We start from the raw sequence: 16,250 nt of genomic DNA on the forward strand, positions 1-16,250 counted from the left end.
GCAGAAGAAAGAAACAATGTGTGGTATGTTGACTCAGGTGCATCAAACCACATGACAAGTCATGCAGAATGGATGCAGGATGCAAGGAAAATGGAAAAACCAGGATTTGTGGAGACTGGTGATGATACTGCACATCCTATTGTGCAGATTGGAAAAATTCATTTGTCTATGCAGGATGGGAAAAAGAAATACCTATCGGATGTATTTCATGTCCCGAATATCACCAAGAATCTAGTTTCTGTTGGTCAAATGGTTGAGCAGGGCTTGCAGGTCAAATTTAACTCTCATGGATGCTTTGTTGAGGATATGAAAAATAAAGGTTGCTTGATAGCAAAAGGAAAGAAGAAGGGCAAAATGTTTACGTTGGATGCAGACATGTCTGAATTGAGTGCATCAATGTTTGCACATGGGACCGGTGTAGTTGCAGATATTGATATCTGGCATAAACGCATTGGTCATGTTAATGTACAGCAACTTAAATCAATGCAGGCCCAAAATATTGTTGCAGGATTGCCTAAATTCAAGGTTGCAGAAATGCATAAGGTATGTGAAGCCTGCCAATTTGGAAAACATGCAAGGAAATCATTTCCTAGACATGTTCAAGAGAGTAAGAAGCCATTGGAATTAATCCACTCTGATGTGTGGACTACTAAAGCTACATCTCTTGGAGGTTGTCATTATTTTGTCACTTTTATTGATGACTATAGCAGAAAAGTTTGGGTGTATTTTATGAAAAAGAAAAGTAAAGTTTTTGGGCATTTCAAGTCTCTTAAAGTTATGGTTGAAAAAGAAACAGGCCTGCAAATAAAATGCCTAAGGTCAGATGGAGGGGGAGAGTACCCCTTAAATGAGTTTGCAAGGTTCCTGCAGGAGCATGGCATAAAGCAGCAATATTCATGCAGTCATACCCCACAACAAAATGGAATTGTAGAAAGGAAAAACAGGCATATTGGAGAGGTATCTCATGCCATGCTCAATGAAAAAGACTTGCCATATTTTTACTGGGTTGAAGCAGTTGCTACAGCAGTCTACATAATGAACAGGACTCCCACTGCAGCAATACATGGGATGACTCCAGAGGAGAGGTATACTGGTAGGAAACCGGATATTTCTCATTTGAAAATTTTTGGTTGCATTGCCTATGTTCATGTGCCAGATGAGTTGAGATCCAAGTTGGATCCAAAAGCTGAGAAGTGCATCTTTATTGGTTACTCTCTGCAGCAAAAAGGGTATAGATGCTATAACCCTTCTACTCGTAAGTTTACAGTGAGCAAAGATGTTGTTTTTAATGAGATGAGTAGCTGGTATAAACCAGTAAATGTGATTGATAATGTAGATGCACAAAATGGTAATGCTGCACAGAATTCACAGCAGCAGTCATCACAAGATATTAGTGGACTTGGAGTGTCCTCTAGCAGTGGTTCACATTCCTCGCCATGGACAGGCAGATTGAGATCAGCAGAATCGTCTCAAAGCAATGCAGATAGTGGTATGCATGTATCATGAAAAGGAAAAGAGAAGGTAGATCAGCCCATGTTTGATGTGAATGCAGGCCACTCTTATGTGGATGGTGAATCCAGTGGCTCAGAACAAAGCATTGATGATGAGTTGGGTATTCCTTCTATTGTTACACCTAGAGTAAGGAAGACTAGGGATGTTTTGAGAGCACCTGGGAGTGAACCTACTTTGCGCAGGTCTACCAGAGTTAGGTATCCTGTGGATAGGCTGAAATATGATGGATTTACAGCCATTCACTATGCATATATGGTCAAAGTGATACATGAACCAGAACCCACTTCTTTTGAGCAAGCCATGGGTAAAGAAAAATGGGAGAAAGCCATGGATGAAGAAATGGATGCCTTGGAAGAAAATGCTACATGGGAATTGGTACCTTTGCCTAAAGGTAAGAATGCAATTGGCTGTAAGTGGGTTTATAAGGTGAAGCACAATGTAGATGGTTCTATGAACAGATACAAGGCAAGATTAGTAGTCAAGGGGTATGCACAAACATATGGCATTGATTATGAAGAAACATTCAGTCCGGTTGCAAGGATGGCAACCGTAAGAGCAATCATTGCTATGGTTGCATCAAAGGAATGGTCTTTACATCAGATGGATGTAAAGAATGCCTTCTTGCATGGTGATTTGCAAGAAGAGGTATATATGGAGCAGCCACCAGGTTATGTCCATGCTGTTCATCCTAAGTTTGTTTGCAGGTTGAAGAAAGCATTGTATGGCTTGAAGCAAGCACCTAGAGCATGGTGTGACAAGATAGGATAGTATCTTGTCACTATTGGCTTTCAGATTTCCAAGGCAGATTTCTCACTTTATGTGAGAAAAACAGAGAAAGGTATTATGCTGCTTGTCATTTATGTTGATGATTTGATTAACACAGGTAATAGTGATGAAGATATCATTCATGTGAAAATGCTATTGAAGCAGAAGTTTGAGATGAAGGATTTGGGAGAGCTGCGTTATTTCTTGGGCATTGAGGTGATTAGATCACCAAGTGGGATATGGCTCTTACAGAGGCAGTATGGATTGGACATGCTGTCCAAATATGGGATGACAGGCTGTAAGCCTATTTCAGTTCCTTTAGAGCAGAATGTAAAGCTGAGCGCAGATGCAGGTGAGCTTCTAGAAGACCCTACTATGTACAGACGCATAGTAAGAAGTTTGATTTATATGACTATTACCAGGCCAGATTTGAGCTATGTTGTTGGATTGGTAAGTCAGTTTATGCAGGCTCCGAGGAAACTGCATTTAGATGCGGCTAGACGCATACTTAGGTATGTGAAGTCCACATTGCAGTATGGACTACTTTATGAGACTGGGGTTCAGATACAGTTGTATGGATACACTGATGCTGATTGGGCTGGTAGTATTTCTGATAGACGATCTACCAGTGGATATGTGTTCTCTTTTGGGAGTGGTGCAGTCACTTGGAGCAGCAAGAAACAGCCTACAGTTGCCTTGTCAAGCACGGAGGCTGAGTACAGGGGTGCAGCAATGGCTGCATGTGAGGTAGCTTGGTTCCATAAGCTACTTTATGATATGCATCAGCCTACAGATGGGCCAGTTGTCATTTATTGTGACAACATGAGCAGTATACACTTGGCAAATAACTCAGTCTATCATGCTAGAACAAAGCACATTGAGGTGCATTATCACTATGTGCGGGAGAGGGTTTTACTAGGTCTTATTGATCTAGTTTATGTCAGCACAGAGGATCAGGTAGTTGACATATTTACGAAGGCATTGGGCGTAGAGAAGCTGCGCAAGTTCAGAGACCTGCTTGGTGTGCAGGAATTGGGATTGAGCTCGAGGGGGAGTGTTGAGATATCGAGCTCCACTCGTGATATGCCAGGGTGACTATTGTGTATTTATGTCACCGACTTGTCAGTTGCAGATGCGGTTGGTACACCGCCCATGAATAATAGCTAGATGACAGCTATCCTTATCTACTCTGGTTCGTGACTCAGTTAGTATGCCACCTTAGTTAGTTGAGTTTGGTTTGAGACCCATATATAGGGTTCTTCTATTTCTATGTACTAGAGTTCTTTTTGGCTTACACAACTAAGAAGAGGAAAACTGTTTTTAGCCTCCACCTTTGTGTGTATTCCCCCATTGTGCAAGCAAGAAAGCTACAAGTGAGACTCCTTCCTTCTCTCCCACAATCTTGACAAGGCCTTTGATATACAAACAAAAAACAATCCCCCCTTGCCCCCAAAAAAAAGTATGTTGTGTTTCCATCCGCCTTTGCAAGACTTAGGGATGCCTTGTGAAAAAGAAATTGAAAAGGGCTTGGGCTTGTTTACAATCCCTTTCTAGTTTTAGTTTTGGGCTTGAGAGTGGGTGTTGAGCTAAATTTCCATCAACTTTTATTAAACAACCCCAAAACTTAGGTTAATTAATGAATTTTAACAATTCTTTTAGACTGAAAGCGATTCAAGAGGGATTTTGTGTACCACATGTAAATCCTAATTTGAGAGGCCCCAAATTTTCTATAAATAGACAACGTGCCCTCCCATTCAGCGTAATCTTGTTTTTGCACGTTTCAGGTACTCTAGCTTTGCTGCCCACACCCCGTTCACGAAGGACATCTCAACGGAGGCTACCCTGCATTGTCTCCATCCATCTGGCACTTGTTTTGAGTCCTTTGGCACTGCCTATACCCCTTAGTTGCTACTACTGCCAATTGTCGTCATCCTCCCAAAGACTGTGTTTCAACTAGGTGGCATGTCTACAGAATACCATTGCTGCTATTGCTATATGGACTGCTACTGGTGTGTTTGGTGTGTACTACTACTGCCTATTCTTTTTGGGCAACCAAAAAGCTATGTTTTGCCCTGTCCACTGCCGCCAAGCAGTCCTACACCCTCTGTAGACTACATTTTTTTGTTCTCTCTCTCCTCATTACTCTGTTTGACAGCATCTACTACTATGTTTGCTGCTGCAAACATCTTGGAGGTTGTCTTGCTACATTTTGGGATCCATTAGAAGTACAACACACTCTCTAGCTCATTACCTCTACCTCGCTCCTCTAGACACGAGAGTTTGGGGTACAATATTCCTTCACTGCATAGTGTGTTTGCTACATGAGCATTGTATTATACAGATTCATTCATTTATGACCTTCACTATGTTTGTTGTCTCTGTGTTGCCCTAACCCTAACTATATTCTATTCAGCTTTGTCGTACACCTGTATTTGTGTTTCTATGTTAGGGCATTTCTTTACACCCCCTCCCCAAAATGCTATTTAGGGAGGAGTTCTACTCATGAATCTAGGTAGTCCATTGAGATGAGTAGGTCAATTATACATGGGTGAGGACACTCCTTGTTTATTGCCATATGCTACTTCCCTCCCATGACATCTAGATATGCCACTCCAAAAGGGCAATCATGATATGCAGTTTTGGATCAGGACATCTGGCGTTCTCTAGAAAGGATGATGTCATTCTATTGGGGGGGGACTTTAATGCCCAAACAGCTTGCTGCCAGACATGCTTTTTTGACACATTAGATGGGATCTTCTAGGAGCTAGACCTATCTAATTTGGGGATGGAGCATATCTCATAGGACATGGCTAAATGCATAGTATAGGCACTACCTCATTGAGATGGGTATGACACATGGATTAGCCATATCCAACGGCATAGCCAGATTTCCCTCATCAATAGCATTCACATGTTACTCCCACCAACATGGGGCCAACACAATTGGCTATGTATTGGCCTACCCCTCCCCCCCCCCAAAAAGAAAACAGTATGCTCACCCCATATCCATGATCTCATAGTATTGTAGCATCCCATTGGAGTTGCAGTTGACCATGCTTACCTCTCATTCAAAGTGGATCTTCGATACACATAGGATAATCCCTCTCATGTAGTTCTCAGACATCTGAGATACTACATTTTAAGGAGACAATGAGGCTTTACATATAGCAACACACACAGCTTTTCCTTACTCATGGCCCACACAATGAACTCCTGGGGTGATACCTTGGAACAATTGGTATGAGGGCTATTGGGAGACTAGAGCACATCTATAGCAGGAGATAGTACTAGAAGCTACTACTCACAAATAGGCAAGGACACTCTTTAGATGCCTCATATGGTGGAAGAAGAGAACTTTCCTCGCCTAGTTATTGGAGTGAGATTTATAACAACTATTCTTGAGCCATGACTCTAAAGAGGCGTGGAGACTTTTAAAAGAGCATTGTCCAACCATGCCTATCACATCCCCTGACACAAGGAGATAATATGCAGCTAGCCTGTACATAATACAAGATCATCCCCCTCCCCTAGATCCACTGACATCTGGCCCACAATTAGCTACTTTCTCAACATAGAGCATGGTATGCGAGGCCATTGACAAGTTACACATAGTAAGGCACAAGATCATGATAGATTGGTAGTTGAGTGCCTGATATGTGCTAGAGATATGTGGCAAAACTCTTGGCATACATGTTTAATAGAGCCTTGTGTAAAGGCTTTCTTGAGAGCTAGAACACTGATACCATTGTACCCATTCTTAAGTCAAGAGATTCTAACTTACCTAGTAACTATCACACCATCATGGTTGGCCACACATTGGCCAAGTTATATGTCTCCGTCCTTGAGTAGGAATTGAATCAATGGGCAGGGAGAGTGGGCCTTAGAGCACAGGGATAGTCTGGATTCAAGAGGGGTTTTTTCGATTTCGGATTATATTCTCACACTTAAAGTCATTATTGAGGAGAATAGATGTAACCATCCTTCCTTCCGTGGATGGGTGGTAAATCCTTGATTACAACTTAATTACAACAGCAAACAATTAATGCAAATCTAACAATACAAATTTACCTACTGATCTTAGCCAATGCACACCCAATTGGCCCCAAAGTTGGCGCCCCTTTCGGTATTTCTTTAGCTTTATTGAAGAAGAAGTTCATTTACAATGGGATTCTCCTAATCCCTTTCAGTATTTCAACTCCCCTTGATATCCAAAGTGACCAACAAGTCTTCAATCTATTTTGCCCCTTGATTCGCGCATTTAATTGGCCTTTACCCACTTCACGACGATGGAAATGCCCCAAATTCAATGGCTAGCTAGTCCTCTACCTGAATTTAGCTTAAATTCACCTTCAGCCCTGTTGAATCCAAGCCTTGGAGCTTCCAATTTATGGCACGCTTCCTGAGGCTGCTGCTAAACCCTAATTTTTGCTATAAATTAGGGTCTATAGAAGAGAAATTTGCAATTTCTCAGCCTCCAAGGGTGAGAAAGACTACGAAATGGCTAGAAGATGAGAGAGAAAGCTATAGAGAGAGAAAATTTAGAGCTTTGTCTCAAAGAATGACTAAAAATCAGTCAAATGCAGCTGTTGCTTTGACACAACAGCTTGTAGATGCAAAGAATTGAAGAAAATCAATAATTTACTGCTGTTGCCCCATCTCAATAGCCTGTAGATGCTATCACTTGTTGCTGTTGATTGGTCTTCTCTTACCCTTGGCTGCCTCAAAAGGTCCTCGAATGGCTGCAAATCAGACCAACAGCCTTTCCTCCCTCTCTCTTGCAGGCTGAATTTATAAAAATACCTCTCTTCAACCTCTGAAGACGTTTTTTAGTCTTGCATGGGCATTTTTGACAAGTGGTAGCCTTTCCAAATGGTTTTTCTAGCATTTTTTATAATCAAATACTAATTTTTATCCTTTAAATATTGAAAAATGATCTAATAATTATTTTGGTGCCCTACAAAATAATCTAACTTGCCAATAATTAAATTGGCTAGGCAACTTCCGTTCCCAAGTGTCTCTGTGCCATCTTTGACCATCAGATTGGTGTTAAATACCATTAAACGCCACTTATCTAGTGTCACCAACTGACACTAATGGCCAAAATGGATGACCTAGGCCAACAACTGGCACCAAATACCACCAAGGACATGTGCAGCATAACTTATAGCAACTTTTGCCTTCGACATCCCGTGATTTCCTTGGGTCCTGGGCTTGTAGATTTACTTTAACCCCAGTTGCACCTCACATGTGCAACATTTACTTAATCATGTGATTAAAAATTAATCCACATGTTAAGTGAGGTTTCCAAAAATGCATGTCCTCGTGACAGTAGAGCTCATGGGAGACAAATCTACTATTGGTTTATGGATTTCAGCAAAGCTTTTGGCACATTACCCAACGCCAAGCTAATGCACAGATTATGCAACATGGAAGTACCTAGGGAGCTCACTTGGGGTATTCTAGCAATATAGGAGTAATTGGTTAGCCGAGTGTAGACAACTAAGGGCCTCTTAGCCTATGTTCATTACACCATTGGAGTGAAGCAAGGATACCCTCTCTCACCAACACTTTTTGGATTATACATTGATGAGATTTTTTACTACATTTGCAAAGGAGGAAATAGAGGAGCCATGTTGGCCAGTACTTGGATAGCCCTCTTACTATGTGTAGTTGACATCATGCTAATATAACTCACTCCCCACAGCGGCTACTACAGAGACATCAAGATGCACTACACTCCTATGTGCAAGCTAGTTGACTCTCAGTTACTATTGACAAGACCAATGTTATTGTGTTTAATACTACATTGCAGTGGGTCAAGAGATGAGCATGAAGTGTTATCTATGGACAGAAATTGGTCGAGTATGTTGATTCTTATACATATTTGAAGGTCTTATTTATAGGGGCCACTTTCTCTATGAGAGGCAGGAGAGACTTACACAATACTGGGAGGGCAAGAGAGGATATGCTCACACATAGAAATCCAAAAGCCTTGCTCTAAGTTATGGCTATTTGATACTATAGTTACATCCACATTGTTATATGGAGTACAAATTTGGGGGCCCAACCTTGACCACTGCAAGAGATTAAGTTGTGCATATGATGGATGGAGATCAATGGAGAGGCCATTGGTATCCATGATCTCCATTATGATCAAATGTAAGGCATCAGTCCAACATGAGATTATTAGAGCTGAACTGGGGGCTCCTCTGATTGTGGTTGGGGCTCTTACTAGATTAGTTTCATTTGCACACAACTTATGTGAGCTCCCCGAACACAAATATGCATGCTTGGCCCTTGAGTCCTCTTGACAGCTTGCTACAAAGGGCAACACATCATGTTGGTGTGCCCAAATAACATCATGGTTTGAGTTATATGGTCTTAGCATGGATAGGCTACCTTGCTTTCAGTACTCCCTTGATGCACCATCTGTCACTTTGAGCCACTCAAAGATTGGCAGAATCATCAAACAAGATATTATTCAACTAGAGACCAAGGGGACATTGCTGACACACCAATACATAAGATGGGGACGAAGATGGCTTTCTACCAAGACCATTTTCTCCACACCATTGTGGACGGCTGTATTATACACCAAAGGTACATGGATACTCACCTATTGCATGGGATTAGATGTGTTATTGGCCAAATACACACCTCCTCACACCAGTCAGAGATTAAGACTAGCATATATACATCCATACCCCAAAAATAACATATATGCCAGATCTATCAGCGAGAGCCAGAGATAGAGGAGCACCACATTTTATGATGCTCAATGTACTATCAAATCTAAGGCTGCTTCCGTTGTCTGCCCCAAACCATCAACAACAATAGTCCTCAATTTTTCCCTTTATTCCAAATTGAGTCTTCAACCTTTGCATGCAAGTCAAGTTTGCTATAGCTGGGCTAAATGGCTTCAGGTCTGCTGCAAATTCACCATTTTGCAATAGCAAGGCTTCAAGCATGCCTGAATTCTCTAACCCCCATGACACCAAAAGTCATTTCTAAGGGCATATTTAGTGTCTTTGGCCAAGATCTGACACAAGACACGCACATTTTGAGATATTGCCTCAAATGACCATCCATAGAGCCACTTTTCCTACATAGCTTGTTCACATGGATTTTCATGGGATCCATTCTTTTCTCAATTCTAGTTGGTACTTGACATTTATCCCACTACAAACTTTTATAGAAAAGAGTGGACTGTGAATATTGTCACAAGAGACAACTGATTGCTAGTAGTATTGCTAGACTGCAAGATGCAGTCGTGTCATACACTTACAGGACATATAAACTTCTAAAGACTCTTTAGGATTTGGACAAAGATTGTCCACACTCTCCACAACAGATAAGAGAGGTTATAAGGTAACTCTGAGTGCAAGAAGAGGAGGATGAGACTTGCCTTTCTTCACACTTCGGACTCTGGCACCTTCTTCCATCCAGAGTCACATATACTTTGGCATTGCAAACCGCTTGATGGAGTGTTCACTCAGCCCTTGTATTACCCTCACTTTTTAAATATCTTTGTTGTATCATTGAAGTCTATACAAGACTTAGTTTGAGTACTTACCTCAGCAAGATCTTTCTAAGGCGTACATTAAAAGATTTCATTGAAAATTGATGGAATATGTCAAATCCTCATCTACACTTTGTCACCATGTGTAAGTACACATGTACTAATATGAGAGCCGTTTGACCTCAAGTCTTGGTATGTTGTCCTGGATATATAGACATTGAGTTTTTTTTATACCTAGAAGCTTAGCATTTGGTGACAGCCAAGAGAAAAATCCAATCACAAATAGTGTATTAACCTAGATTTGTGACTAAGTTGGTTTGATTGGTTTTGCAGCTGGTAAGTGTCCACTCAAGCACATATTTTCTTTACTTCTAAAAAAAACAGTACTAATGATACGTTTCAGGCCTTTAAACTAAGCAACTTGCCCAATGGTCAGCTGATGGTGACACTCCCAAAACGAAACTACCACAAATCTATAAAGTGATGAATAAACATTTCATGTTCACAACTATGTGTGCAAGGATGATAGTTGTAGTGCAGATCTGTGCCCTTGAAGACATGAGATCACACACCACACAAGGCAGAGATCTTCTCCTTTAATCAAATGCATTGAAACAAAAACCCATTGCCAGCTAGCAAAACTGGAGTCTGGTAGGAGCCTTGCAGATGCCTCATGTCCCATGTGCATGCATTGAAGTGATATGGTGTGTCACATAGTCTGATCCCACTATCTCTCTCTCAAGAGTTTGAGCTTGTTTCATGTTGTTTAAGATCCAAAATCTTGAGGCAAAAAATGTCTAAAGTTGTTTTGAGAGGTGCTCTTTTTCTTTCACCATCCAATTGCTCAATTTCTGACATAGACAAGATATTGAGCTCTTTGGTATGTTTGTACAGCTTGAAATCGTGCACTCTTTCATGCAAATTGGACGCTTCGACCACATTGACATAGAACAACTAGAGGTAGTTTTCCATTCGTTTTAGTCAGCCTTAGCTGACTATAATCACTAGGATAATTTTGATCAAAGTTGTTTTTTCACCAAAAAGGGGATGTGTGGGGGCACAAGAGGTATTTCCAAAATTGCATCGGCCACTATTTAGCAATGACAATACAATTGTGGCTTTCCCAAGTATTTGAGCTTGTTGAAGCCTGGGTGCATATAGGCTTTAGGGCTTACAGTTTGACAGAATAACACAAGCAAGAAAGAAGCAAGAGGTGAGGTGACCCGTTTGTGTCTGCTTCCACAAGGATGACCAGCTTGAATGTATTAGACAGCTTATTATACCTATTTCTAGTCAACCTCGTCTTATTGGAATGCCGGCTCTTCAATTATGTAATGTTCATTTACTGGATCCATGTTCGGTAAAGCTTCTGCTTCGCTTGAGGCCACTGGACTGATGGGCATTGTTATTCGTCTGCCACCCCAGCTGCGGGCTCGGATCCATGGCGGCAGTGAAGAATCATCGCCAGCCAACCTACAACTACCATGTTCGTCGATAGCTTCTCCCACACTCCTTCTACCCATAAATAAATGATAATCAAATCAAAATAAAAATAATCGTGCAAAATTAGGGAATGCCCTTTCCTTACACCTTAGAAAATGCCCTTTATCTATACCAATGGACAAGGTATTAACACTAATGCTCCTAGACGGCATTGCGAGGTCCAAAATGACATTATTATGCCAATGGGACCCTAGCCCAGTGGTGTGAGAGTGAGTTGAGTATTGTGGCTGCATCAGGCCAAACCCTAGGTTCTACTTTCCTAGTGGCACAAATCATTTCGCATCCAAAAATGACATAATTATAGCTTGTTAAACTATTCTCCCATCCATTTCCTCTTAGCAATAGGCCATGACCTCCTTTTTCAACCCCTAATTTGTCAAGTATTTTAGGTATTTATCTCAATATTTCTTATGTTGCAAGCTTTTATTGCCCTTATGCCTAGGGAGATCAATCATAAATATATGTATGCATCACATGGGTTCAATATAAGAGATTTTAAAATAATCATTTTTACATATTTTTTACATACAAAAGAGTCCCATATAAAGGGGTTACTTATAGATTAAATATGAAAGGGTTATGTTTTATTAGGGCGAAATTCATAGATAAGAACATTTATCAATAGGCCTTGAACGCATGTGATATAGAGGGTATACATATAGTGAATTCCCCAGGCCCCTATATATTTAGTTTTCCATGGACAACATGGTCTCGTGTGAAGCGATGAGGATGTAAACCCATGTGTCCATTGACATGTAAGTGCAAAAGAAATAGTAAATTAAGATGTTAGAGCCTATATTATATGTGTTAAAGATGTAAAAAATAAGGTGTCTACCACGATGAATGATGGATAATGAACCTAACTTGTGTTGATGTGTGAGAAATATATAATTCAAGTGAAATCCCCAACATATGGATGGATTAGAATGTCATTCGTTTCTTTATTTAGTTGGCCATTATATATTTTACACCTTGATTCTATATTCTCATGGTGTGGATCCTTACAAGATGAGGGTTTTCAAACTAACTAGTCACTTGATACATGTTATCTTTTATATAGAGGTAGAAAATCTGCATGGTTAATGCACCCTTATAAATCAAGACACTATTGTAAATTTACATTTTGTGAACAATAGATTGTGCACTTTCTCAATGTGGAGATGAACCTAGAATATTAAGTAAAAATATACTTTCATTGGAAGGAAAGGTGATATTGAGATTGAGTTCTTCTTCACATTTCTACCTTGATAAAGCACTTCTTGGAGTTTATATACTAAGCTAAACATATGCACTTTATGCAACATGTGTGCATTGGGCTTGGAATGATATATTCTCTCTCTACATATTTTGCTACGTAAATGGCCAAATTTTACTATGAAAATAAGTAGATTTGTTTTTGTGAATTTTGTCTATTTGCCACATAAATTGTTACTTGTTATGTTGATGGGACCTGAAATGGGCCGGCATTGGCTATGGCACTAGCCGGGGACCTCATACTCATAACAGACAAAAACACCCTCACGGCCTCGTAGACCAGGAGCGTCTATCTATTGCTAAAGGACAAACTGCCCTAAAGCCTAATCTATGCATTTATTGTTTCATAGTTTTGTAGTCCAACGTTTCCCTTTCTATAATCTCCACAGAGGGAGAACCCATACATATTGGCCATGAATACCACAATAATCACATACATGGGAGCAACCTCTCGGTAGAAACACCGCGGTCCCACTGTAGCTTTCCTACATCGCAGGGATTAGCCCCTTGATGCACTACTCAACATATAAAACAAACGAACAAACTCCACTCTTTCATTTCGAATCCAGGAGATATACCATGTTTCCTCACCAAATAATCCCACAAGAAACGAACGTCTATCCTACGGCTTAGGATGCATTTCCACCTCAGCGTGGGTCATTGTCATTGAAAACAGGTGCTATGCATCCAAGGTTTTTATTCCGATACCATGATCGTCATGCACATGCAAAGTGAATGATTCTAAAGTGCTCAAACATCATTTTCAAATCAGCAACGTGCTTGTGCACAATCAGGCTTTTCATGCATTTAGTAACCCGTTGCGGCGATGAAAGGATAGCACCGAGATAACACTCGTGCTACTATCATCTTAATTAACATATCACGAACTCTATGACATAATGTGCATCAAAAAATCAGCAACAATCAGCACGCAAAGCACACCATTCAAACATCCCAACCCCCTACATTTAGGTATTGCTTTCGTTGCATAGGTATAGAGGTTCATTTTGTCATATTTTCGATGTATAAAAAGCGATAAATCACAAACTTTGACAAAGAGATAGGGCAAACTGAGGCCAAACCTCATGCTTTGTCACTACCACACATCCACAAACAATCATTATATTTTTCCTTATTTTTTCAAGACGTATTTCTATTTTTTTCCTTATCTTTCTAATTTTCTTGATTTATTTGGCAATAAAATATGCTATTTTTTTGTTTTTCTTGTTCCACTCACTTCAGCATACTAACATTCAATTTATCTTCCATATTCCCCCCATGGGAACACCTTTTCACCTATCCGAAATGGAAAAACTATCATTTTGCCACTTAAAAACCACATTTCGGGTTTACGAGAATTAAATAAAGCATGTAAATCATTGCAAAACCAACATTTTCTGATAAACAGCAATTACTCATAATGCAAATAGCACTCACACAAATTTTCGTCCAATAAGAACATAACTATCATCATAAACTATCAAAAATCCTTCATTTTCTTCATAAAAATGGTCATACCATGTTTTTACGTAACCTGAGATGCCTTGAATGCATGCATAATCAGCAAACAGAGCCTCCATTACTCTCAATCAAATGCTGCACTTCAATCTTCAGCATCTCTATCAATCTTCACCACCATTTTCTTCATTCTCCTTCCCCGATTCCTTCATCAAGATGGTACACATGAACAGCCCATAGAGGGGAGAGAGGGAGGAGAGAGAAATACTAGAGTATGTTCTCTTCATCCACACAGCCATTCCACACGTGAAGGCAAGCAATAGTATTAGCCCATAGGGAGAAGTTTCCCCCCATTGTCAGTTGGATAGAGCCAGGAATCTCCATCCATCATCCATGAGGCGCAATTTTCAGCCACATGTTGTCGCCATGTTCTCCTTCTCTCTCCACGATTTGTTTTATCAAAAATTTGGGGGTGCGAGAAGGGGGGGGGGGGGCGGGGGGGGCAGCGGTTAAAATTCCAAAGGGGACCCCCCTCTTATCCAAGGTTTGGTCCACCTTTTCATATCTTGCCCAATTTGTGGCCACTTCCTCGTCCTGACTCTGATTCGAGCTTTGAAAAATCCTGGGCTCCCGGCTTGATATCCCGCACTGATTAGCAACTCCTGATATCCCGCATGGCAGTCGAAAAAATTATCAAAAATCCACAAGTGCCGCTCGGGCACCTTTTAAAAGTCGTCTTTCACTTGGTGCTTAAAATCATCCTAGCTGCAACCATTGCCTTCGATGTTAAATATTTTTTCTCTAAATTCCAGTTTTTTAGCAAATTTTAGACACATCCCGGGCTCAAAACTCTGCTCTCATTGGTGACCACGGGATAGGGCAACTTAGCCCGTCGAATCCCACAACAAATCTACACAAAACAACCAAAGGAAGCATCAAGCTAATACAAAATAGATACATATTAAAACACAGCATGATGCTCACCCTACCCCCTGACAAAACCAAGGCATGACATCCACAAGGAGTAGGCCTAGCATAATCTGATAGAAGGTCCGAAGCTAGTCACTAATCGACTACTCCAACATGGCCAAACCAAAAAGAACTATCAAAGAGGTTGCCCTAAGTGGTGGTCTGAACTACCTATCTAACTAAGGACAACACAAACCAGGAGCTCCTACTAGGCGAGGACTCCTATAGCCTGATCAAAAAGTATTTTCTTTTAGCACATTTCTTCTTTTAGGTTTTTATTTTCCCATACTCGGCATGTAAAAAGGAGGGAGCTGAGCGTAGTGACCCAAGGAGAACAGGGCATCGGCCTCAGGTCCTGTCTCGGTACACTTAATCACTTTCTGGCGCTCACTTTTATTTTCACTCCAACCTTCCTTACTTTCTTCTTTTTCAGCAAGACGCCACCCCTAGGAAGACAAGGCATTGGCCCCAGGTCTGACTTGTCCCCCAGGAACCTACCATGCCTTCGCAAGGCGATGATCAACTGCTTATAAATTTTACTTTCTTTTCTTTTCTATTTTTATAGGGGGTAGAACCCCTTTTTACACACCTTTGTATATATTTATTTTCTTTAAGATATTCAAGGGTTTTTTTTCCTCTATCATCATCATTTTTCCTTCTTTGGCAGGCTTCTCTAACTGCCTCACAACTAAGCAAGAACTCCTAGAACGGCTGCCTAGTAGGCTAGCAGAACAGGGTCACTAGAACTCCCATCAAAAACAGGTCTTTCAATGCCTGACAATGCCTTGCAGGAGACAAGGACTACTCAGACCTCCCTCAAACATACAGAGCCTAAACTTGGGACTTCATGCCTTGTCGCCAGTCTCCAACAAGAACAGAAAATCCCCATATAGCATAAAACATGGTACTTGTAAAGGAGAGATATCACATGGATAGGACCACAAGAAGTCTCCACACAACAAAGGCTCCTTCCAAGCTCTTCTTCGAACCTGTCTAGCACAAGACTAAAACAAGTAACCATTAACTGCACCTGTACTAAACAGACAACTGACCCTCTTGGCCTAATGAAATAAAGCATTTCACTACAAAAATTGATTGGCCCTCTTGGCCTAATGAAATAAAACAAAATAGCACCTACACATCCCTCCCCGAAATAGTACAGATATACAATAATATGCTCCTTTCCAAGGAGGAAAAATAGGACTCGCAGCCCTAAACTAAATGCATAAGATTATGACCCATCCCTCCTGCATATATAGCAAGAGGCGTA

Source organism: Lygodium microphyllum, chromosome 27, assembly GCF_053477565.2.
Source record: "Lygodium microphyllum isolate KBCC chromosome 27, Lygodium_microphyllum_v1.1.10, whole genome shotgun sequence".
Lineage (NCBI taxonomy): Eukaryota > Viridiplantae > Streptophyta > Polypodiopsida > Schizaeales > Lygodiaceae > Lygodium > Lygodium microphyllum.